Source organism: Myotis daubentonii, chromosome 13, assembly GCF_963259705.1.
Source record: "Myotis daubentonii chromosome 13, mMyoDau2.1, whole genome shotgun sequence".
Lineage (NCBI taxonomy): Eukaryota > Metazoa > Chordata > Mammalia > Chiroptera > Vespertilionidae > Myotis > Myotis daubentonii.
In genome coordinates, this window is record NC_081852.1 from 10,232,417 (window position 1) to 10,243,622 (window position 11,206).

Sequence of the window (11,206 nt, forward strand, 5' to 3'; positions counted from 1 at the left end):
TGACAGTTTTGGGCTAGAAAGCAAGTTCCAAAAGATTTAAAAGACATGCCTAGCCGGTGTGGCTTGGTGGTTGAGCGTCAACCTAGGAACCAGGAGGTCAGCATTTGATTCCCAGTCAGGGCACAGGCCCAGGTTGCCAGCTCTATGCCAGTGGGGGGTGTGCAGGAGGCAGCCAATCAATGATTCTCTCTCATTATTGATGTTTCTATCTCTCCCTCTCCCTTCCTCTCTGAAATCAATAAAAATATATTTTAAAAAATAAAATTAAGATGCATATTGAACATAATACTTGCTGTTTTATTTACAACTTGATAGAAAGGTATTCATCAGTTTTTTGTTTTTTGTTTAATATGGAATGCTTCACAAATTTGCATGTCATCCTTGTGCAGGGGCCATGCTAACCCTCTCTGTGGCATTCCAATTTTAGTATATGTGCTGCCGAAGCGAGCACAGGAGTTCATTTTTTTGTTTCCGTGCTGCTAGATGTTTTGGTAGGCCACATCCACGAACTTGTAAGGAGACAGGAGCGGGGACCTCACATAGTGATCCAGATCATCGTCTTCAATTGAGGATGATATTTCACCACTGCTTATAGAAGTTTGCAATTCTCACTTTTCCTTGGTACATCACTATCCATATAACGTTAGTGGATAAGATGGAGTAAATGGGGAATTCAGAAATTCACTGCAAAGTAGTTAGTGGAACACATAAGAGGTTTATTTTTATGTTTTGACTTTTTTAAAATATATTTTATTGATTTTCTGCAGAGAGGAAGGGAGAGGGATAGAGAGTTAGAAACATCGATGAGAGAGAAACATCAATCAGCTGCCTCCTGCACACTGCTTACTGGGGATGTGCCCACAACCAAGGTACATCATACCGAATCAAACCTGGGACCTTTCAGTCCGCAGGCCGACGCTCTATCCACTGAGCCAAACCGGTTAGGGCACGTTTTGACTTTTTGTTGTTGATAAATAAGCAGTCAATATTTGACTAGTGGTATGGAGTGTACCAAATGCATTTGCAAATGACTTGACAAAATGACTATACGACAATCAAAATCTGTTATTGTTACCAGAGCCGAGTCAAGTGTATCTTTTGCAGGTTAAAAAACTGCCACTAGATGGCAGAGCTGTAGAGATGGGGGAAGGATTGCCACCATTCTCAATATAATACAGCATTGCCGAAATGAGGTGGTAAAATAGGGGCACCAATTTCATATTCTTCAAAGAATTTCTCTTAAGTTAATAAACAATAATTAATTTAAAAAGCGAGTAAGCAAAACTTGATTTTGGTTTTGAAATATTTTTGCAACACTTTTTAATCCTGATAATGATTTCAAATTTCCTATACTGTTACAGAAATGTCTGTGCCTACATTTATAAGGCATATACTCACATTTCCAGTTTTCATTCAGGATACCGGTAACTCTACTCTTGGGAATTGCACACTTTTCCCCCAGTTTTCTCCCTATCATCTAAAATGGCTATGTGGCACATAGTATCATGATGTGTGGAATATGGTTTAGTTAATAAAATTTTGCTGTAGAATATTTTTTCTCAAAAGACCTCATATCCAAAACCAGTAAAATAAAGGGTTCTACTGTAATTGGAATTCAAAGGGATTACATTCCTTTTTTTTACACCCCTTTTAATAAGTAGAGGCTTAAAGTGTTGCCACATTTTACATTTCCCTATTATTTTTAGTTTCCTTATTTACAACTTAATAAAAACCTTGGACAGAAATTATTCTTAGCCAGTAAAAATTTACTGATTGTCCTATTTGGTATATTATTCTTAACTTGGAAAACATAATCTGAAACAACTTTTGACATTAACTGAAACATTAGAAGTAGGATTCATATCTAAAATTCTTGTGAAAGATCTTGCTTATTAAGTATTATTAAACTTTGCTCTTTAAAATTAAAAAAAGAAATTCTAGAACTGAAAAATGTAATTACCAAAATAAAAAGCTCACTAGATGGGCTCAAAATCAGAATGGGGGTGGGGGGGATGTATCAGTAAACTTAAATGTTAAATAATAGAAATTACCCAATGTGAAAGACAGAGAAAACATAGCAGCGAGAAAATGAACAGAGCCTCAGGGGGACTGCAACAAACGACCGACCTTTCATGTCATGAGGATCCCAGAAGGGAAGAAGAAAGAATGTGGAGCTAGAAAGTATCTGAAGAAATACTGACTGAAAAGATTCCAGTTTGGGCAAAACAATTACAAAGGGCAATATGGGAAAACTATACAGGTTCTACTCACATAAGCTTGAGAACTGAGATAAAATGTACCAATCCCTCAAAAGCCTACTACCACAGCTCACCCAACATGAAACAGATTATTTGAACAGTCCTATACTTACTTAGGAATTGATTTGTACTTAAGACTCCCCCCAAAATCTCCAGACACAGATGGTTCCCTAAAAAATTATAGCAAATATTTACAGAAGAGTTAAAACCAATTTTATACAATCTCGTCCAAAAAATGGAAGAGGGAACATTTCCCCCAATTCATTTAATGAGGTCAGTATCCCTCATAAATATAGATGTAAATCCTTCTCAAAATGTTAGCAAATAGAACCAATAATATTGAAAAATAATTATACATCATGACCAAGTAGAGATTGGAATATGCAAGGCTAGTTCAACATTTGCAAATCAAGCAATGTAATGTAGCATATCAACGGGCTAACGAGGAAATACTTTATATAATAATTATATGAACTGACACAGAAAAAGCATTCAACGAAATACAACACCACACATTCATGATAGAAACTCTCAATAAGTTAGAAATAGAGGGGAACCATCTCAACTTGATAAAGAGCATCTACAATCCATACTTAGTGAAACAGTGCATGCTTCTCCCCAAGATCAGGAACAAGGCAAGGATGTCCACTTCACCACTCTAATTCAACATCTTATTTTAGGTCCAATTCAGTGAAATAAGGCAAGAAAAAAATTTAAAGCATACAAATTAAAACAGAAGAATTAAAACTATTCCTTTTGCTGATGGCATGATATGCTATATAGAAAATCCTAAGAAACATACCCCCAAAGTTCCTAGAACTAATAACTTAAGCACAGTCATAGACTACAAATCTCACCAATATTTTTTATATAGAGAGAGTCTATACTATAGACAAATGTATTCTAAAATTTCTATGGAAAGGTAAAGGGGTTAGAATAGCCAAAAAAAATTTGAAAAAGGTGAATAAAGTTGAACTCATACTACCCAATTTTAGGAATCAGCATAAGAGTTACAATGAAGCCCTGACTGGTTTGGCTCAATGGATAGAGCATCGGCCTGTGGACTGAAAGTTCCCAGGTTCAATTCCAGTCAAGGGCTTGTACCTTCGTTGCGGGCACATCCCCAGTGCGGAGGGGGGAGTGGGGGGGGGGGGTGCAGGAGGCAGCTGATCTATGTTTCTAACTCTCTATCCCTCTCCCTTCCTCTCTGTAAAAAATCAATAAAATATATATTTTTAAAAAAGAGTTACAATGCCAAAACCGGTTTGGCTCAGTGGATAGAGCGTCGGCCTGCAGGCTAAAGGGTCCCAGGTTCGATTCCGGTCAAGGGCATGTACCTGGGTTGCGGCTGATCGATGTTTCTCTCTCATCGATGTTTCTGACTCTCTATCTCTCTCCCTTCCTCTCTGTAAAAAATCAATAAAATATATTTTTAAAAAAAGAGTTACAATGAATACAGTGCAGTATTGATGAAAGGATACACATATAAATCAATGGAACAGAATCAGATCTAGACACACACAAAAATGGCCATCTAATTATTAACACTGGAGCAGAGTAGTAGTGTCAACAAAGAGTGCTGGAAAAATTGTATAGCCATTTGGAGGAAGAGATCCTTGATCCTAAACCTCACACCTCATTAAAAAAAAAAAAAAAACACTAAAAATAAATCTTATACCTGTATGTAAAATGTCAAAGTGTAAAATCTTTACGAGAAAATACAGATGAAAATTTTCAAGATCTAGCGTTATGCAAAGAGTTCTTAGGTAACACCAAGGGCAAAATCCATAAAATAAAAAGTTGACAAACTTCATCAAAATTAAAACTTTTGCTCTGCAATACTGTTAAGATAAACTACAAGCTGGAAGAAAATTTTGCAAATCACATATCTGACCTATATTTAGAATAAAGCTGTCAAAACTCAACTGAAGCCCTAGGTGGTTTTGCTCAGTAGATAAAGCATCAGACTGAAGTGTCCCAGGGTTCGATTCCAGTCAAGGGCACATGCCTGGGTTGCGGGCACGATCCCCAGTGGGGGGGGAGCAGGAGGCAGCGGATCAATGATTCTCTCATCACTGATGTTTTGATCTCTCTCTCTCCCTCTCCCTTCCTCTCTGAAATCAATAAAAATATATATTTTTTAAAAACTCAACTGGAATGAAACCAATTTTTAGAGTGGGCAAAACACTTAACCATATACTTTACAAAAGGATCTAGGATGACAAATAAGCTCATGAGAGATAATCAACATTTGCCATTAGTGAAATTCAAAGTAAAGCCATGAAAAAACACTGGTGCCCTGGCTGCTGTAGCTCCATTGATTGGAGCATCCCTAAACACTGAAAGGTGAAGGCTTGATTCTCGGTCAGGGCACATACCCAGGCTGTGGGTTCAATCCCCAGTCAGGGCGCATGGGTGAAGCAACTGATCCATGTTTTACTTTCACATCAATGTTTCACTCACTCCCTCCCTCTCTTCCTCTAAGATCAATTGAAAAATATATGTATACTAGAGGCCTGCTGCATGGAATTCGTGCACTGTAGGGGTCATGGCCTGTGGAGATCAATGCTGTGGGAGTGCAGCTCATCCCAGTCAGCCGAGTGGCTGTGGACCCACTCTCTGAGTGCTGCTCCTGCTGTGGGAGCGCACTGACCACCAGGGGGTAGCTCCTGCATTAAGCGTCTGCCCCCTGGTGGTCAGTGCGCATCATAGTAACTGGTTAACCAGTCATTCTGGTCATTCTGCCATTAGGTTGCTGGGCTTTTATTATATAGGACGAGAGGCCCAGTGCACAAAAATTTGTGCACTCAGGGGGGTCCCTCAGCCCGGCCTATGCCCTCTTGCAGTCTGGGACCCCCTCGGAGGATGTCCACCTGCTGGCTTAGGCCCGCTCTCTGGGGGATTGGGCCCAAGCTGGCAGACATCTTTCGGACAGCCCGGCAGCCCTCGGGGGATGACCACTTGCCAGCGGGGAGCAGGCCTAAGCTGCAGTCAGACATTCTTAGCGCTGCTGAGGAGGCGGGAAAGGCTCCCACCACAACCGCTGTACTGGCAGCCATCAGCCTGGCTTGTGGCTGAGCAGAGCTCCCTCCCCCTGTGGGAGCGCACTGACCACCAGGGGGAAGCTCCTGCATTGAGTGTCTGCCCCCTCGTGGTCAGCATGTGTCATAGTGACCAATCATTCCCAGTTGTTCTGCTGTTAGGGTCAGTTTGCATATTACCCTTTTACTATATAGGATAGAGGCCTGGTGCATGGGTGGGGGCTGGCTGGTTTGCCCTGAAAGGTGTCCCAGATCAGGGTGGGGGTCCCGCTGGAGTGCCTGGCCAGCCTGGGTGAGGGGCTGATGGGTGTTTGCAGGTTGGTCACACCCCCTTCAGGGTGGGGGTCCCCACTGGGGTGCCTGGCCAGCCTGGGTGAGGGGCTGATGGCTGTTTGCAGCTGGTCACACCCCCTTCAGGGTGGGGGTCCCCACTGGGGTGCCTGGCCAGCTTGGGTGAGGGGCTGATGGCTGTTTGCCAGCTGGTCAGGCCTCCCCCCCGAGTGAGGACCCTCACCCCATGGAGGTTTGGCCAGCCTGGGTGAGGGACTGATGGCTGTTTTCAGGCTGGCCACGCCCCCTTTAGGGTGGGGGGTCCCCACTGGGGTGCCTGGCCAGTCCGGGTGAGGGGCTAAGGGTCGTTTTCAGGCTGGCCAAGCCCCCCAGCAATGGAAGCTCCCAGCCTCTCCTTTTTTTTTCTTTTATTCTGGGATTTATTTACCTTCTATAATTGAAACTTTGTAGCCTTGAGAGGAGCTGAGAGCCAGCCAGGGCAGGCAGGAGGGAAACCTCCTGCTCGCTCCAGCTCCATGGCCACAGCCGGCTGAAAGCAGATATCTGGAGTTTACTTACCTTCTATAATTGAAACTTTGTTGCTTTGAGTGGAGTTCAGAGCCACCGCGGCAAGCAGGAAGCTTGGCTTCCTCCATCATTGGGGCAACCAAGCCTCCTGCTTGCTCCAGCTCCGTGGCTGCCAGCCGCCATCTTGGTTGGGTTAATTTGCATATAGTCGTCCTGATTGGCTGGTGGGCCTGGCTTAAGGTGTAGCGAAGGTATGGTCAATTTGCATGTTTGTCTTTTATTAGTGTAGATGTGGCCATATACCTCTATAGAATGGCTAAAATACACATTTTAAATTGACCATATCAAGTGCTAGGGAAGATGTAAAGCAATGGGAACCCTCATACCTTGCTAATAAAATGCTAAATGTACAGACACTCTGGAAAAGTTTGGAGTTATATAAAGTTAAATATTTACACACTATGTAATCTACCAATCCCCCTGGGGTTATGGAGTTAAATGGGTTCAACTGTTGGGAAAGTGTCCTTATGTCATGAAGTTGAATGTGGACAAATCTTATGACCAAGGGATTCCATCACAGACCCCAAAGGTAGTCTGGCACATGTGCCCCAGAAGACAAGTGCTGATTCAAAGCACCACTGTCTATAATATCCAAAACTGAAAACAGTCTAAACATCGTTTAACAGCCCTAGCAGGTTTGGCTCAGTGGATAGAGCATCGGCCTGCAGACTGAAGGGTCTCAGGTTCAATTCCGGCCCATTGCATATGCCCGGGTTGCTGGCTCGATCCCCAGTGAGGGATGTGCAGGAGGCAACCGATCAATGATTCTCTCTCATCATTGATGTTTCTATCTATCTATCCCTCTTCCTTCCTCTCTGACATCAATAAAAATATTTTTTTAAAAAAGAAAGGCACTAAAAAAACAAAAAACTCATCACTGGTGACATATATTTGAAAAAAAAAAAAAAGAAAGGCACTGAAGAAAACATAGTATGTATACAATTTATATAGAATCCAAGGACATGCAAAACTATTCAATACATTTTTTCTGGGATACAATTTTAATCAAATTATAAAGAAAAGAAAGTAATTAACAAGCATAAAATTCAAGACAGTGATTGGGGGAAGGTGCTATGATGATTTGGAAAGAAAGTTATAGGCTAAGGGTATATATAGTTTATTGAAGATTAGTGGTGAATATGCCCTGACTGGTGTGGCTCCGTTGGTTTCACATCATCCCTGCATTAAAGGTATGCACCAAAGGTTGCTGATTCGATTCCCTGTCAGGTCACATGCCCAGATTTCCGGGCTCAATCCCCAGTAAGGGGCATGCAGAAGGCAGCCAAAGTAAGCTGTTTCTCTTATCGATGTTTCTGTCTCTCTCTCCCTCTCCCTTCTTCTCTCTCTCCAGTAAAATCAATAAAGACATATTTAAAAACAAATAAATAAAAATATAAAAACCATACGGTCAATTTAAAAAAAAGATTAGTGGTGAACACACAGGTCTTGGGTTAAGCAGTATTCTTTAAACCTTTGAGATATGTTTTACAATATACCTCTTATATGTCATATTCCTTACTTTTAAAATGGGGAGGGGGGGAATAACTACACATAAAAATATTGGTCATAAATATAATATATATTAGAGCCTGAGACAAAGCCCTAGACCTACTCCCAAAACCTGCTGAATTCAGTCTCATTCCCAGATGAGTTGTCAAAAAGCAGCCAGTGCAAAATGTAGCCAAGGGTAGGACTAGCAAAGGGGAAAGAAAAACAAATGGCTGACTGCACACATGCAGCAGCCAGGTGTGACCAGGAGGCAAAGAAAATCAATGAGGAAATATTTCAGACCAACGTATTCAAATACAGCGAAGCTGATGAAGGAAGCACACAGAGGGGAAATGCAGATACAAAAGGAAAAAATAAAACTTCCAGAGAAAAGTTCAAAGGTTTGAAAATATTTCCTCAGGGAGCAGGAAATAAAGAATTTTGGAGTAATAAAGATTTGTGCAAGTTTATGACTCTAAATATATGAATGTACTGCCCTAAAAGATAAAACAAACTAAAATAGAAGGACAAATTAAAAATAAAAAGAGCCTCTTTCCCACCAAGTCTCAAAACCCCTGAAGGTGTCCTTGTAGGCTGGTGCAGACACCTCACACCTCCAGCCCCCCCCCCCCCCCCCCAGTACCCACCCATCCAGGAACCCTGCCCTTAGGGATTCCTCAAATTCAGCCGCTTCTGGCTCCCCTTGTCTCTGTGCCCCCTGTGGACGTGGCTCCCTCTGCTACGACTCCTCCTGCCCCATCCCAGATCTCAGGCCTGCTGAGGTAGTATAATCAGCTGTTAGAAGAATTTTTGACAAGTGGGAAAAGGAAAACTGAAACTGGTTAGACAAACAAGGTCAAACAAGTCAAGCAATTTACAGCCAACTAGTTAACCACAAGATCTTGTCTTTCCCAACCAAGGATACTTGAGAGTAAATGGTTTACACAATTCCTCCCTAACCAGAGAGTAAAGAGCTTAAATCACCCTGGTCTGAGAGATAAGTAACAGAGACCCAACTAGTGCCATTAGTGCCAGCCAATTACAAAAACAGATAAAGTCATGGAACTAAATAACAAAAAATCCAATTAGAACCACACAAACCCAAGATAGGTGCAAAGCTGACCAGAAAATGATCCTGGTCCCTCCATGCACTCATTTTGGTGAGTCAACATATTTAAAAAACACAACTGGAAAGCCCGTGAATATTCTGCTGCAACCCTCCCAGAGACCTCCCCTAGGGTTCCCACCTACAAAAGAAAAATAAAAGCCCTCAACACAAAGGATGCCAGCTGTCTATTTATTGTCTTCACTAGCTGAGTATAGACAGAGACCCCCAAAAGTTAGTAACCTTGAAGCCCTAGCAAAGGTCAGGGCTGTGTACCACCCAGTTAATCTAGATAATAGTAGCTGAAGCAACCTCCCTACCTTTAATCATGTAAATTGCCTAAAGGTCATGCTAGGACCTAGACTGTGTGTCATTGAAACATCCTTACCCAAGGGCTACCCCAGATCAAATAAAAGGTTGGAGCGGCCTGAGCATCAGGGAAGTTCTTCTGGACTTGCCCACCTGGCTCCCCAACATTTCCAAATTGTCTCATCTCTTTTCTCTCTCATTTGTGTGCGGCTCCTCTTCCAGATCCGAACCCTGAACCACGCAGAACGTGGAGGGAAAACATACACAACAGGCCCTCTCAGGACTATGCCCATGCCTTTTCTTTCTTGGGTGTGAACTTTCTCCTAAACTCTAAGGGTCCCCATGAGACTTACAACCAGAGGAGCAGCAAGCAGCAACAGTTCGTCCAGGCTCACCTGTCCCCAAGACCCCCTTTCCTCTGACTTCCCAATGAGCTGACAGCAGCCCCACCTTGGCTCACTTCTGTCCCTGTGATTTTTATTTCTCAGCAAGCCAAAGCAGCCTGGCCAAGTGTCTCTCCAGTCTTCTATCTTAAGCCCTTCCTTTGTTTCACTGTGCCCAGCTTTAATAAATCATCTGGACTTATTTTGTGAAACCTTTCCCACACAAAGTCAAGAACCCACACACTTCAGGCCAGCCCAAGGCAGGCCAGCTCCAGGCCCAGTCCTTTTCTGGTGACACTGCTGTCCCCACTCCCAGGAGGCCCAGTGCATGGCCAGTCCCTGGTCAGTCTCAAGTGTGCGACCCTCGGCCACAGACCTTGTCTCCACACTCCCATTCTATTTCACATCCGGCAACTCGGTCACCCTAATATAAGAGAAGGTCACAAGAACTACATAAATTAACTACAGTCAAACAAAGTTAAGTCCAGGGCCCACTCCATGCTGCCTGACATGCAACTTGGCTGACCAGAGGTGCAGACTGTTATGCCCAGTTTCAAGATCCCCAATAGACCACCAGGGAGCCAGCCGAGTCCGATGCAAAGAGTCTTTATTCGAGCTAGCTCGGCTCCCCGACAACACTCACAGACACAACGGCAAGCCAAGTGGCAGAGAGAAAGAACTCTGTGTGGAGAGGGGTTTTATAGGGGGTTGGAGTAAGGGGAGGAGAAAGGACTGTGGGCCCTGCCGATTGGTCAGGCGCAAGTCGGTGTCTTGTTACACAGGATATGATCATATCTATGGCGCGCACTTCCCTTGATTGTCATTGGTTAGTTTAAAGAAGTCCTGGGTGTGGCTAGCAGAGGCCTGGGCTTCCGGGAAGAAGCTCCTTGCCTAGCACATGGCTGCCCAAAAATAGAGGATCCAGAGTAAGATGGAGGGTGTAGCCCTTACCCTGGGGCAAGATGGAGGGCGTAGTCCTCGCCCTTTCACAGACCACAAACAGCCTCTGGTCAAAGAAAATTCTTGCTACCAGGGAAACAGCTCCTCCTCCTTCCTGATTGTGCTCCTAAACTCTCACTCTCTTGTCTTTCTTTCCCAATTGCCTCTGATGACAAAAGTGTATCGATGGCCTCCAACATAAAGGATTAGTCCCTTTTCTAGCCTTCTTCCTCCCTTTACATTTGTCTCAAATCAGTAAATTTTTTTTAAAAAAAGAGTAAGTCAGTCATAGACCAGGGAAATATGCACTAGGCACCTGCCCACAAGTCAATGTCTGTGGGACCACTGCAAAAGCACACCCATCTTCCCTTCCCTAAAATTTTTCTACCTGTAGTTACAGAACTGAGAGAGAGAGAGGGCACTTTCTTTTTGTATCCTGGAGACTTCCACAGCCCTTATTCTAAGCCAGCAGTTCTCAACCTGTGGGTCACGACCTCTTTGGGGGTCAAACAACCCTTTCACAGGGGTCGCCTAAGACCATCGGAAAACACATATATAATTACATATTGTTTTTGTGATTAATCACTATGCTTTAATTATGTTCAATTTGTAACAATGAAAATACATCCTGCATATCAGATATTTACATTACAATTCATAACAGTAGCAAAATTATAGTTATGAAGTAGCAACGAAAATAATTTTATGGTCACAGAAGGTTCTCAACCTTCCTAATGCCGTGACCCTCACGCCTTCAAAAGATGGCCACCCCATGTTGTCACAAGATGACCGCTCCACGTGGTCACAAGAGGGCATTACAAGATG

The 11,206-nt window shown here is 43.1% G+C and overlaps 1 non-coding gene across 1 annotated transcript; it reads right to left on the minus strand.

Annotated features, from left to right (window-relative positions):
- Window positions 1-344: 344 nt before the first annotated feature.
- LOC132215089 (U6 spliceosomal RNA) lies at window positions 345-451 on the minus strand. Its single transcript, XR_009448444.1, has one exon. It is a non-coding gene; the product is annotated as a U6 spliceosomal RNA (small nuclear RNA).
- Window positions 452-11,206: the final 10,755 nt, after the last annotated feature.